The 14,193-nt window shown below is 40.4% G+C and overlaps 1 protein-coding gene across 1 annotated transcript in view; it reads right to left on the bottom strand.

Moving 5' to 3' along the window:
- The window catches only part of LOC309709914 (uncharacterized protein), a 56,222-nt gene that overhangs the window by 27,431 nt on the left and 14,598 nt on the right, over positions 1-14,193 (bottom strand). The gene's annotated exons all lie outside the window — the stretch shown is intronic.

The raw sequence follows: 14,193 nt of genomic DNA, 5'->3' as shown, positions 1-14,193 counted from the left end.
ACCATGCCATATTTTATGGTGAACCGAAGCTTCACAGCATGCACAAATATTGTGGGAAATATTGGTCTTTGGTATTTAAGACTGTGCCACAGAGATACATTTTTGTCAATAAAAACATCCGACTGTCTTTTGACAAGGCTGTATGTTGATTTATTTAATGGCCTACTGTGGGAGGGAAGGTAGCGATCTGTATAGAACTTTCTCATAATTATCAGGTTTTTTTCTGTCTCTTGCTATCTATGTCCAAGAACAGGTATCCTGCGTCTTTTTCTTGTTCTAGTTGTCCCATGTGCACATGAACTGAATAGATTTAGGACCTTATCTTGACTTTTCTTCTCAGTTTGTGCTTCTCAGTTTTAATAGAAATGAATTCCTCCTATTGTGTAATACAGAATGAGTGATAGCAACATATTCTACTACCTTTTATCTGCTACTACTAGTCTAAAATCATGCTTATTAGCCAAGTATTTACTCATTTGTTATCTGATCATGATTACAGCTTGAGAATTATGCCATACATCATATACTACAAATAGAGTTATTATGTTTTCTTTTTCTGGTACATGAGCAGGTGACACATCAGAAAAGCCTAGGTACAAGGCTGTCATTGCCTCTTATATAACTGTAGAATAATTTCCTGACACACTGCAACATAAAATGAAAAGGATTTGCAGCTTTAGGTTGAATGGTTTTATTACCTTCATGGCTGTCACAGCAGTCTCCTTATGGACTACAAGGCTATAACGATGCTCTGGTTATTTGGCACACAATCCTGGCTCCTCCATTTGTAAAGATGAGGGGGATTTCTTAGGTACCCCAGGGAGGACTAGAAGACATTAAGATGCTATTCGCAGTCTCACCAGGACACGTGTACCCTTATCCCCAACATCAACTGTGTGTCTGCAAGGGTTCAACTGCCAAGTATGCCAGAGAGGCTTCTTCTGCTGGTTTGTGTGTCATCACTATTCTCCTGTAAGTGAATGTGTGCAACCAAAAATGTGCATACAGGCACATGACTTTTAATTTTTTGTGCAAATGTTTTCTGTTATTAATGGTTTGTCAGCTGTAAATGAGCCAGAGCTGATTATGGGAGTACAATTATCCTCTGTAGTCCCTGGCCATATGTTAAAATATATCTTGACAATTACTTTGAAGGAAACAAAAATGCACACAATGCTTAAAAAAACAACAGTGCTCTAGACAAAAGGGTATGTCTGTGATATCAACACTTCAAACAGTCTTTGTCAGAGACAATACGGATATATTAAAAAAGAACATTTTATTTTTATTAGTCCAACTACAAGTGTCAGTGCATTATGCAATAAACAGTACTGACATGCATCTTCATTTCAGATACATTGTGGTGCCATACAAAGCTAAAAATCTGAAAATATTGTAAGAGCCCAAACATTTTTAAACCTAACTCTAGTACCTACAGACACATGTACTTATGCCATGCTTGAAAAGGTATAATTCTTCATTTTCATTGTAACAGTCAGAAAATAGTAATTACATTAAGATAAGAATACTTGCCCTTACTGACCAGTAAATGAACTAGTGTAGCTTTTCCCCCATGTCACAGTACTTTTCATTAGCAAGAGTTAAAATTAACTTTCAATTTGTTTTTCTTACAGAACTGTAAACTTGCGTCTAAACATAGTCCAGAGTTGTTTCACAAAAAGAAATCCAAAGTTTACACCTAATTAGAGTTACTATGTAATGTTATATAGTTGAAAGAAAAAGAGAGACACATTAATTGAAGTATAATGAATTGTTGCATGCGAAATAAACTGTGAATTAAGAAAAATATTATGACATGATGGAAGTTCAGAGCATTTCTCTTTCTTTCTTTTTTTGACCGAGGTGAGTAATCAGTGTTAAAAAGAAGGTTATGTCTGGTTTCTGTACAGTATGTGCAGCATCTGTGTTTAGTGTATCCTTCCAGTCATTGCCAGATAGCTAAATTACAATTTCTCCCATCTGTTAGCCAGGCCCAGGGTAAAAAAAAAAAGCTGAGCATACAGGGAGCAAAGATGAAGCAGAAAAAAATGGGGAAAATACATATAATTAGGGAGAGGGAAAGAGACATCCAGCTGAAAAAAAATTATGAAATAAAAACTTTAATTACGCACCCCATGACAAAACTGCGTACTTAAAAGTTTATAAAAAGGTACCGTTTCAGTTTCAGACCCAACCCATCTCTGAAGAAGGGACACATAAACATTCATAAGGTCAGAATTCATTAGTTAGAAAAAAAGCTTATAAAAACAAAACTGCCTCTTACCTTGCTCTCCCCTCACTTATTTGTTCTATCTTCCTTTAAAGCTCAGCAGAAATAATGAGCTGATAACAAAGTGTCTGTTTGACACCTGCTGAAACTCTAACGATTTTTTTGTTCGTTTCACCGATTTCTTTAAAGGTTTTCAAGAGGGAAAAAAACCTTGCCACATTTATTTATTTATTTTTAACATGCAACGTGAAGTAATGGATTTGAAGTCTTTATTCAGCTATTTAGTGATAAATTAGTGTAGTTATTATTTTGCACTTGTTTCATATATCCAGGGTGTACTGAGCACTTACACACACGTACACAGCAGAGAGCTAGCATGAATACCAACACTTTTGATTATTTGTGGTCCATGATTCTCAACCTAGTGAAATGGAAAAACTACAGGCCAGGCAACATGAACACACACACACACACATAAATATCAGAGGATTGACTGGCTTGTAATTTAAATAATAGTAATAATTTTAAAATAAAGTTGCCATTGGACCAACTCCATTGACAAACAAGGCCAAGCAATTCATATCAATGAAATAGCCTTTAAACACGAAACACGATTTGAATAATTCAGTCAGGTTTTGTTGTTCTCGACAAAAACAAGACCATCTTCAAAGCATGGCAACTGCAAAAAGTACCAGTTATTTGAATGCATGAAATGGCCTTAGAAAACTGCAAAAAGGTTTCAAAGCATAGTTTTATAGTCCCAGAGTGTCCTCATAATAATACTAAATCAGTCTCACTCCTGCCTTTGTGCACTTATCAGGAGAGGGGAGACTGTGTTGCAGCTGAATGACATTTCCCTAAGCAACATTCACTTTCTCCCTGATTTGTCTGAATAATGTGCTGCTGCATGGTGCCGCCTGTTCTGTTTTGTATGTCCCTGCACTATCAGTGTCCTCTTTTAGTACTGTGACATTTTTAGTTTCTTCAATACATAAAAAAAATGGCTGTGTGGCATGAGAAATGGAAGAAGTTTCAACTGCATGGATGTCACTGTGAGTGCATGAGAGCTGGCAGCCTCGTGTATAACCTCGTTACACAGACTGATTTAGTCCCTTCAGGAAAGTCCCCATCGCACCAGCCGAATCCTATACAATCAGTGAGCTAATGTTCATGCGAGTTGATTTTTGGCTGCAGTGAATAGACCAGCCAGGGTCTTTAAGCATAACATTCCCTACATTATGTTTCAAATCAGTGATCACAGGTAAGCTACGACATATTTGTCACCTCTGAAAACAGACACATTCAATTGTAGATCATGGACTCACAGAATGTTAAAGCCATTTTTTTCCCCTTTGTTTTGACTTTATCACCTTGACCTGATTGGAAAAAAAAATATGGATGAATTATTTCATTAGTTGCTGAAAAGAGTAATATGATTATATGATCATTTTGAAAGGAAACGTCAATATATTCACCTAATAATATGGAATATATTTGTATTTATATACGTATTTGTTTGCTTAAATGACTGCATATATGAATACACTAACACACACACACACACACACGTGAACACAGTCATTGAGAACCACAAAACTGCTTGTAGTATAACACTTTTAAATAAGCTCCCTTCTATCTATAACATTTCTACTGTGTGCCTGTCTTTCATGAATTTACATTTAAATGTACAAATAAGAACTATCATGAAACCTTCTTTCTATGGTAAAGCACTGTTGTTGCTTTATATTTGCCTACCGAACTTTTCCATTTTGAGCCACAGTATTGTTTAGAGCTACAGTTCCCTATGCTGTAATTCCTTAACTAAAGTATGCCCATACAGTTATTATAAGAGAAGTCTCGGTGATTACTCATATCACTGTGAAGGTAATCTCTCTTTTGGCAGCTTTCTGTATCATGCTGTGGGCCATATGTCCAAGCAATGGTTGTGCCCAAGCCCTTCTGTCTAGGTGATAGACTCAGCCCAATTAATACTAACAAGATTCAGACCATGGAAAAGCTCAGTGGTAAGTCATCAGTTGACTGTAGCCTTCTGTTTTTCTATTTGGAAGTTGTGCTCATCTTTCTTGTTCATAAGCTTGGCTCTATTCTGCCTTTACATCCTTTGTCTTGCTTTTATTGTCCCCCTTCAGTCAACAGTGCTTGGTTCATTCCTTCATCTTGCCTGTATGGTTGTTCTTCCCATAACAAGTCTTCTTATATCCCCATCCCTCTTCTGTTGTCATTCCTTCTGACCCCACCCCCTGCACCCCACTTTATTTCCTTGATTGCACTTTTACAAGCTTATAAGCCACACAACTCAATAAACATTGTTTCTTCCTGTCCGTTTTTAGGCTTGCTCTATTTTACTCACCCTGTTTTACTAAGCAACATTGTTTTCTAATTCTTTTCCTTCCTCTCTTTTTCATGTATTCCTACCTTAATGCTTGATCTTTCTTTACACAGATTGGATTACAAAGGTAGGTTTAAGGTATGAATGGTGAAAACAGGACATCCTACCACGGTTTAGAGAAACACACCTAATATTCTCTAGCACCCTTTTGTTAATCAATATTGTCTACACAAGCCATGATGGCAAATTCTTGGTACATACAATTACAATGGAGGAATACATTTGAATACATTTGGTTCCTATTCAGGTGTATTCATTTGTTAATTAATGGGTGCCCTTTGGGTTGATTGCAGATTTACATTTAATTTCCCCTTTTACCCTGGCAGTCACAGTAGACTATGCCATTCATTTTTCTTTTTCTCTAGCTATTCCATATGTATCAACAATAATCACTACAGTGGCACCATCTTTTGTCATAGCAGCAGCCAAAGCCTTTGCTTAAAGCTATGCTTCTTTTTTTAACCTAGCCCCATGGTGCTTAACATCAAATCAGATCACAAAAGCTATTTCTTTTATTTTAAGGGCCCTTAAATCAGAGTTCATAACAGATTCATAACAGAGTTATTCAGGCAGTTGAAAAATAATTTGCTTCCTTTCCTCAAATGGTACACAAATAAGCAAAAAATTATAGTGAAGAGTAAATTATTGTATACATGGTTAGTCATATTATGTATGATTAAAGGAATATATATATGTATATACATATAAAATAATTTGTATTTTAAAGAGGATTAGTATTTTCACAATGCTAGAGACTGTCTATAAACTGTGAAACTTTTTTTTAATAGCTGCTAATAATTTAAATGTTTAGATTTTTTTCCCCCTAAACTACTTCCCCAGCTACCAAGTGGTTTGCATAGGGGCTATTTTCGCTTGGCTTCAGTATTGTACATCACTTAGCTGGGCGCCTTTTTTTTTTAGATCTAGCCTTCAGCAGTGCTCTCATCATTCACTGAGACTAATGAGATGTCTTTGCTGATGTAATTTACCTCATTTTGTGCCAGTTCATATGAAAAATTTAACCATCACCATGAGAAATAGTTATGTTTTAGCCCTTAATGATGTGCATATCTTTGCCAGTCACACGCTGTTAATTCTGCCAGTCTGTTTGAACCTTGGCTTTCATTTACATCTGTTTGTGACACGTGAACATAGAGAAAATATAGAGATGTGTGCTCTCCCAGGAGTTCAATACAATGATGAAGTCAGGGGGCAATATTTGTTAAAGTGGCAAATTCTGCTCTGGTGTAACCATCTGGGTCATGTATAGGCAGTATTTTCAGAGACAATAAATGAAAATGGCATTATGCTCTGCTTGTTAACATTAAAATTAGTTAAGGAAAAAAAAATACAAATCTTTTTCCCATTTTACAAACCTCCATTGTTTCATTTGTTCCTTTTCCCCAATTACAAACTGGATGTTCAAGTAGGTAAGTTAAATATACTGCACAAAAATATGGTGTAGGGAAGTGCCTCAGTGCCTGGTAACCATACATAAAATTTCACTGACATTACAACAAAACAACAAACAAGATTTCATGACTAAATTAAAACCACAAGAAAGAGAAAAAACACATTAACTATGACCTCAAAAACCCAGCATCAAATAGCTGAGATGGCAATTTATTCTACAATGGCTTAAATCATTTCTGAATCTCACTACAGTATGCATGGAATGACAGTTTGGTCGGCAAAGGAAAAATCTGTAATTGCATCAGTAAAAGGTTTCACAGCAATCCGACAGACAAAATGTTCCAAGAAATGCACTAGCAATGAATAATACAATAACAAAATATTGTCCTAGGCAAGTGCTGAATTTGCAGGACCAGGACATTTCCCTCTACAGTACCAGTGCCAGCTGCAAAGGGTTAAAAAGCCACTGTGTACTGCATAATGATGAAGAGTTTGATGAACAAACTTGTAGCTTCAAAGGCAAACTGCCTCAGGGGCATGCTCCTTGATGTTTGAGTTTTGTTCTCTTTCTATCAGTCAGTTTAGAAGGCAAATATACTTTTGTAGATATACATTTGCTTTTAAGTCATCCATAAATGGAAATAAGCCTATTTTATCCTCATATGTATTTTTCAAGTAGATGCATTCATATGATCCTCCAGAAGTACAAGTTTGATAGACTATAGTTCCACAAGGGTAATGAATAAACAAATGAATACATTATTAAGATTTAAATAGGGAACTACAGTAATAGAAATCTGATCTCTGTATTTGACAGTTTAAAAAGCTTGATGAATGAAACAGTATCCAGATTATTAGTTATATATGAATTTCTGAACACTAGTATATTCATCAAACAAGCTTAGACATAGTATATTTACATAAAACTTCTAACAAAGTCTGTAAAGTCTAAATGTGTAGCAAGACAACAGAAAAAAACAAAAACAAAAAAAACCATTAGACAAATGTTGTATAAAAATACCTTACCAGACATGATATTAGTATCATGGTCAGCTCAGATGTCTTCTAATAACCAACATGCTCAAGTTAAAGTTTGTTTTAGAATGTCTGTGAAGGTTCTCAGTCATCCAGGTCATCGTAGTCAAAGGAGCTTGCAAAGAAAAGCGTCTGGACTTCTTTAAGTTGCTTGAAGACGTTTCACCTCTCATCCGAGAAGCTTCTTCAGTTCTAAGGTCAAATGGTGGAGAGTCACAGATATAAACCTAGTGGGAGTATCCCCCCACAGAGGGACAAAAGGACCCCCTGACATCCTCTAATCGCCTGAGCCAAGGTGTGAAACTGGGTGTGGGTCCCAATCAGCCAGAGTTTCGGGTGAGTTCATTGTGATCTTGCATCTTAAGGATAAAGGACACTCTTTCGAGGATGCCAATGTTCACATTTTGGACAGAGAGGACAGATGGTTTGAAAGTTTGTCACACACACACACGCAGCAGGCCTTTTCCACACCTAGACCAGACTCACACGCTGCCCACCACGCCAAGCACGACATCCCAGTGTATTTCAGACCCAGCAACACGCTCAGACAAAAACTGGTTCACCCGAAAGACAAAACGCCAAAACACAGACTTAACAATGTGGTGTATGCTGTACAGTGCAGCGAGGAATGCCCAGACCTCTACATTGGAGAGACCAAACAGCCACTTCACAAGCGCATGGCACAACACAGAAGAGCCACCTCCACAGGACAAGACTCAGCTGTCCATCTGCATCTTAAGGACAAAGGACACTCTTTGGAGGATGCCAATGTTCACATTTTGGACAGAGAGGACAGATGGTTTGAAAGAGGAGTGAAAGAAGCCATCTATGTCCACTGTGAGCGACCATCTTTGAACAGAGGCGGTGGTTACGACACCAACTCTCTGCCATCTATAATCCAGTTTTGAGTTCCCTCCCCAGACGCCTTAACGCCCACTCACATCCTGGGCCATCTGACCTCAGGAAGTCGCATGATAAGGTGGGGCCAGGTTTCACAATGAACTCACCCGAAACTCTGGCTGATTGGGACCCACACCCAGTTTCACACCTTGGCTCAGGCGATTAGAGGATCATCAGGGGGTCCTTTTGTCCCTATGTGGGGGGTTACTCCCACTAGGTTTATATCTGGGACTCCCCACCATTTGACCTTAGAAGTGAAGAAGCTTCTCCGATGAGAGGTGAAACGTCTTCAAGTAACTTAAAGAAGTCCAGGCGCTTTTCTTTGCAAGCTCCTTTGTTTTAGAATATTTTGGCATGAAACATGTATTATTCCAGTACCACATAATGTGAAAAATGCTCAGGATCAACAGTTTTGCTATTTGCCAGATGTGAAAATTAAAGTTTTCTCATTAATTTAATTTTAAAAAAAAAGTTTGGCATTTTGTTTCCCGCAGCACTTATTTGGTTTTGAACATTTGTGTAAAGCAATATTGCTCAATAGGACTCAATAGGGTGAGTGATATTAAGGTATTTAAATGCTTTCTGATTGTTGGTGTGTTTGCTTGAGGGAATTCAGTGATTGTTGTTTCAGAAAAAGCAAACAACACAGAGATAAATGACCTACATGGTAAATGAAAGCCAGAATAGTTCCTGGACAGGATTTTCCCATGTCCAGCAAAATGACTACAAAATCCACAAAATTGCAACTGTGGTTTATTAACTGTTTAGACAACACTAGTTGCCACTTATTAGTGAGATTCGTGTGGATGTTAAGGGTACATAGGCATAACTACAGATATGTAAACCTAGAAGTAGGAATATATATTACCAAATCATGTTTTCACATAAAAAAAAGCAATCTCCTTAAAATTAATACCACTGACAGATGAAGTTAATAAAATTGATCATCTTGTTACACTAGAAATCCTTGACAGTGTCGTGGTTTTCGGTAGGGAAAGAGACGACACCTTGTAGAGCAAACAACTTCGACCTTTATTTGTCACTTCCGGTACCCAACACCTTTTCACCATAAAACCGGATATACTTAAACAGATAACACCACATCCTCCTTTCTCAGAAAACAACAACTTATTGAAACATTTACTGCGTAAGGTAAACTGTACTTTCGTTACTTCTTAGAACCTATTGCAGAAACATAGCTACTCTATTTTTAACTCGAGAAGCTTTGCTTTATTTAATCTCACAAGTTCAATCTTTGTGGTTTTACGACAACTCTGCCAGCTCTAGTTCTGACAAGACCTGGGACTTCTGTCTTGGGAGTCAGAGTTGTAGACGTCGATAGGTTGGGAGCTGGCAGGGTATTTTCTCTGGGACTGACGGGGGTAGATGGGGTCTGTAACTTTGGTGTGGACTCTGGCAATGGCTGGAGGTGACGTCTATTTCTCCTGATGGCTCCTGAAGGAGTCTCAACCATATAAGAGCGGGGTGTGGAGTGAGAGGAGATGACCGTCCCTTCACGCCTAGTGTCTGTAATCCACACTGGTTGCCCCGGTGCGAGTGGAGGAAGTTCAGTCGCCCGATGTCTCCTGTTGTACGCATCACTGTCCCTCGCCCTTCTCTCTCTCGCTTTTGCCAACACTGTATTCTTATTGGGCAGGCTGGGATTGAGTAGGGAAGGAAGCTGGGGAACTGGCGTGCGCAGTCTCCGTCCCATCAGTAGTTGCGCCGGGCTATATCTGTTAGCCAATGGTGTTGCTCTGTAAGCTAGAAGTGCAAGATATGGGTCTTTTGCCTTCTTTAGCAGGTTTTTCATAGTTTGGACATGACGCTCAGCCTCGCCATTGCTCTGTGCAAATCTAGGACTGCTTGTTACATGTCTGAACCCATAGGTTGCTGCAAAGTCTTTGAACTGTTGTCCTGAAAACTGAGGTCCGTTGTCAGTGTAGAAAAGCTCTGGAATTCCATGTCTGGAAAAGACAGATTTTAGGTGTACTATAACATCTTCTGATCTGGTGGGGGTAAGTTTGGCTATTTCCACGAATTTCGAGTAGTAGTCCACCAAAAGCACATAGTTGCTGTCATTGAGTGTAAAAAGGTCTGCACCAACTTTTTGCCATGGCCTCTCCGGGAGTTGGCTTGGCATTAAAGGTTGTACTGGGTTAGTACGCTCTTTGATGCAAATGGTGCAGTTTTTCACAAGTTCATTTATTTGCCCACTCAGACCAGGCCACCACACTGCCTCTCTGGCTCTCTCTCTGCATCTAGACATTCCCTGGTGCCCCTCATGTAGGGCACTTAGGACAGAGTGGCGCATAGCAGTGGGGATTACTAGTCTGGTGCCTTTCAGTAGCAGATTGTCATGTACAGTTAAGGTCTCTCTGTGTGGCCAATATGCTTTAATTGGGCCTATGAGATGGCTATATTCTGGCCAGCAGCTCTGACAAAAAGTCATGACCTCTGAACATATGCTGTCGGTTTTTAACTGTTCTTTTACCTGTGTGATGTATGTCGAGGTAGCAGGCATGCATTTGACAATTTCATCCACATAAATATTTGTGTCTTCAAGAAATTCGGCTGTAGCTTTTGAATCAGGGTCTTGGTTAATGGGTGCACGTGACAGTGCATCTGCTGTGAGGAGTGCTTTACCAGGAGTGTGTGAGATGGTGTAGCTGTACCTCATAAGCCTTAGGCGGAATCGTTGGATCCTGGGTGGAAGCTCGGTTAGGGCTTGCTGGCCTAACAGGCTGATGAGTGGCTTGTGGTCAGTCTCTAAGGAGAAGTGTCTCCCGATGAGGAAATCTTTGAATCTTTCACACCCCCATGTTAATCCAAGCGCCTCCTTCTCCACCTGTGCATACCTCTGTTCTGTTTCCGTTAAAGAACGAGACGCATATGCAACAGGTCTCCATTGCTCTCCCTCTTTTTGAAATAGGACTGCTCCCAGTCCATAGGAGGAAGCATCTGCAGACAGTTTTAACTCTTTGTTTGGGTCATAGAGTGCAAGAATGGGAGTTGACGTCAGATCGCCTTTCAGCTGCTTGAATGCTTTTTGCTGTGCGCAGCTCCAAACCCACTGATTTTTCTTCGAGAGCAGGTCTCTCAGGGGCTTATCTTTTTCAGCAAGTCCTGGGATAAATTTGCCTAATTGGTTTACCATCCCAAGAAAGCTGCGCATTTCACTGACGTTTGATGGCTCTTTCATTTCTGAGATTGCTCTAATTTTGTCTGGGTCAGGCTGCACTCCTTCCGCAGACAAGATGTGTCCAAGAAACTTCACTTCCTGTTTGCTCAGCTCACATTTCTGCATGTTTAGTGTGACGCCGGCCTCTTGAAGTTTACTGAGCACTGTGTGCAGTCTGGCATTGTGCTCCTGCTGATCCTGTCCCCAAATGAGAATATCATCCATGTGACAGACCACGCCTGGCAGCCCATTAAGGATTACTGACATTCTACGCTGAAAATGTTCTGGGGCAGACGCTATTCCAAAAGGAAGTCTGTTGAAGTAGAAGCGCCCAAAGGGTGTAATGAATGTCGTGTAGTGTGCTGACTCTGGTGACAATGGAACCTGCCAGAAGCCTCTGTTTGCGTCCAACTTGCTGAAGACTTTAGCTCCCGCCAGAGAACCTAGAGTCTGTTCAACCGAAGGCAGGATGTACTTTTCTCTGCACACTGCTTCGTTGAGGTGGGTGAGGTCAACACAAATACGTACTGAGTCGTTTTTTGCTGGCACCGGGACCATTCCTGCGCACCACTCCGTTGGTTCTTCTACTCTGCTGATTACTCCCATGGACTCCATTCTTTCCAGTTCCTGTTTCACTTTTCCTAACAGTGGAATGGGGACCCGTCTCGGTGTGGCCAGGGAAAAAGGCACAGCCTCAGGCTTCAACTTAATTGAATAAGGTTGTTGCATTAAGCCTAAACCCTGACACAGTTTCGGGTAGTTTTCGTGCAGCACATTCATGTCAATACTGTCGGCTCTACACACTAGGTTCAGCTTGACACTCGCCGGCCTGCTTAACAGTGCTACGTGCAAATCTTTGATAATGTACACATTTTCCTGTATTCCCTGTTCACCTTTGCAAAGTGTTTCTCTGCTCATACCCAACACGTCAAGTGGGGAACCACTCGGACCAAACAACGGTCTATCTGGTTTGCATAACCCTGTCTCGTTCTGGTTTATGCTGTAAAACGTCTGGGCAGGGATAACAGATACGTCAGCTCCTGTGTCTATCTTAAATCTGACCTTGTGGTTTCTGATAGTGAGATCTGCATACCAAGGATCTGAGCCTACGTCTACATAACCAAGAAACACGGGTGTAAAATCGCTTTCTTCGGCTTCTATCACATGCACAGATTTAACAGATTTACACACTTTACTGAAATGACCTCTTTTACCACATGAGTGACAAAATACATCTTTCGCTCGGCATTGATCTTTACCATGTGCAGGGGTTTTCCCACACCTGTAGCATGATCTCCCATTAGATGTTTTGTCCTTTGATGTGTATTTGCGATCTCCACGGGGTTTGAACGTTGAATGCCTTTGTTCCTTGTGCTTAGCTGACACAGCGTCTATTTCCATTTTATTTTCCCCTCTGATGTCCGACTGCTGCTTCTTGATGGCTTCCGACTGCCTGGCTTGGTTAACCGCTTTCTCTAACGTCAAATCTTTGTCCATTTGAAGTCTCTCCGCTAGGCTGATGTCCTTCAGACCCACGACGAGGCGATCTCTTATTAACTGCAGTTTTCCGCTAAAGCGTAAAGTGCAGTGACAAACGAGTCTACAGTTTCATTAGCTTGCTGTGTTCTCTGATTAAAGCGGGCTCTCTCGTAGATAATGTTTTTTCTGGGAACAAAGTACATCTTGTCATCTCCAAAGTGTCTCTTACTGCTTGATACTGCTGTCTCTGTATGTCAGATAACGCTTGTCCTCGGAGGATATCATCTGCTTCATCCCCCATGCAGTAGATGAGAGTGTTCACCTGGTTAGCCTCGGAGCTAAGGTGTAGGTTGCTTGCGAGTCGAAATCTTTCAAACCTCCTTATCCATTTTTCCCAATGCTGTGGCTTCGAGAAATCGAACAGCTCGGGGGGCTGGATGGTGAAAGTGGCATTCGGGGGTAGGTTGGCGTTAGCATTGTAGCCGCCGTTAGCTCGCTGGTGGGGCGGTGGCGTGCGAGGCCGCGTAACTGTTGCGCTAGCTCCCGCTTCTTCGGCCAACATCTTTCGTCTCGAGAAAACTCTTTATCACTCCCAAAGTCGCTTGCTGTCACTCCCCGATGATAAGGCACTTACATCCATCCCACTCCTGACACCATGTCGTGGTTTTCGGTAGGGAAAGAGACGACACCTTGTAGAGCAAACAACTTCGACCTTTATTTGTCACTTCCGGTACCCAACACCTTTTCACCATAAAACCGGATATACTTAAACAGATAACACCACAGACAGCACCCTCCTTAACCATCAGAACAATGTAGTACAGTACAGTAAAAACTGCTTAGGAATATCCTGAGTAAAATGACAGAGAGCCCCAGTGTTTGAGCCAACCTTTAAACTCTATAGACCATAGTGTGATCAAGCATCCATGACTTTCACTGGTTGTAGTGAATCTCAACTCACAGGACCAGCTGATGGCCTCTCCCTGCAAGACACAGGAGGATACCCCCAGAGAACTGTTTTTCTTTCTTTCTTTAGCTCAGCAGTGCCGTACAGACCATTAGGCAAGAGGTTTTACTGTTGTGTCTGATCAGTGTGTAACCAGTTAGTAACTAAAATAAAAACATAGAATAGTGTAAGAGTCTAAAAAACAAGTAAAAAGTAAAGAATATTTAGTATTTGATGTGTTATCAGTTGTGTAATCATTAAAACAGAAACTATTACTAGGGATGTTAAGAACTGTCCAGAACTCTTGAAAAGAGGTAGTAGTGTGATAGTGGCAGTGTAATTTATTACAGTATTAGATATTCAGCACTCAAGCCAAGATCCTGAAGGATTGCTAATAGCAAATTAAAATGGTCACAGAGGAACCCAGTGACATTAGTGACAGAGGGTGACATGTTGCATTTGGTACTGCTGTTATCCTTTGTCTGTTAGAATAGTTTAACATTCACAGCCATATTCACTGTCTCAGTGAGCCATACAGCTACTCAACATCCCCATTGTGAGATAACGATGAATATTTACAGCTGTCAAAACAAGTTCAG

Source organism: Aulonocara stuartgranti (assembly GCF_965226115.1).
Source record: "Aulonocara stuartgranti genome assembly, chromosome: 7".
NCBI classification, from domain to species: domain Eukaryota; kingdom Metazoa; phylum Chordata; class Actinopteri; order Cichliformes; family Cichlidae; genus Aulonocara; species Aulonocara stuartgranti.
This window is presented reverse-complemented; position numbering and strand designations above follow the sequence as displayed.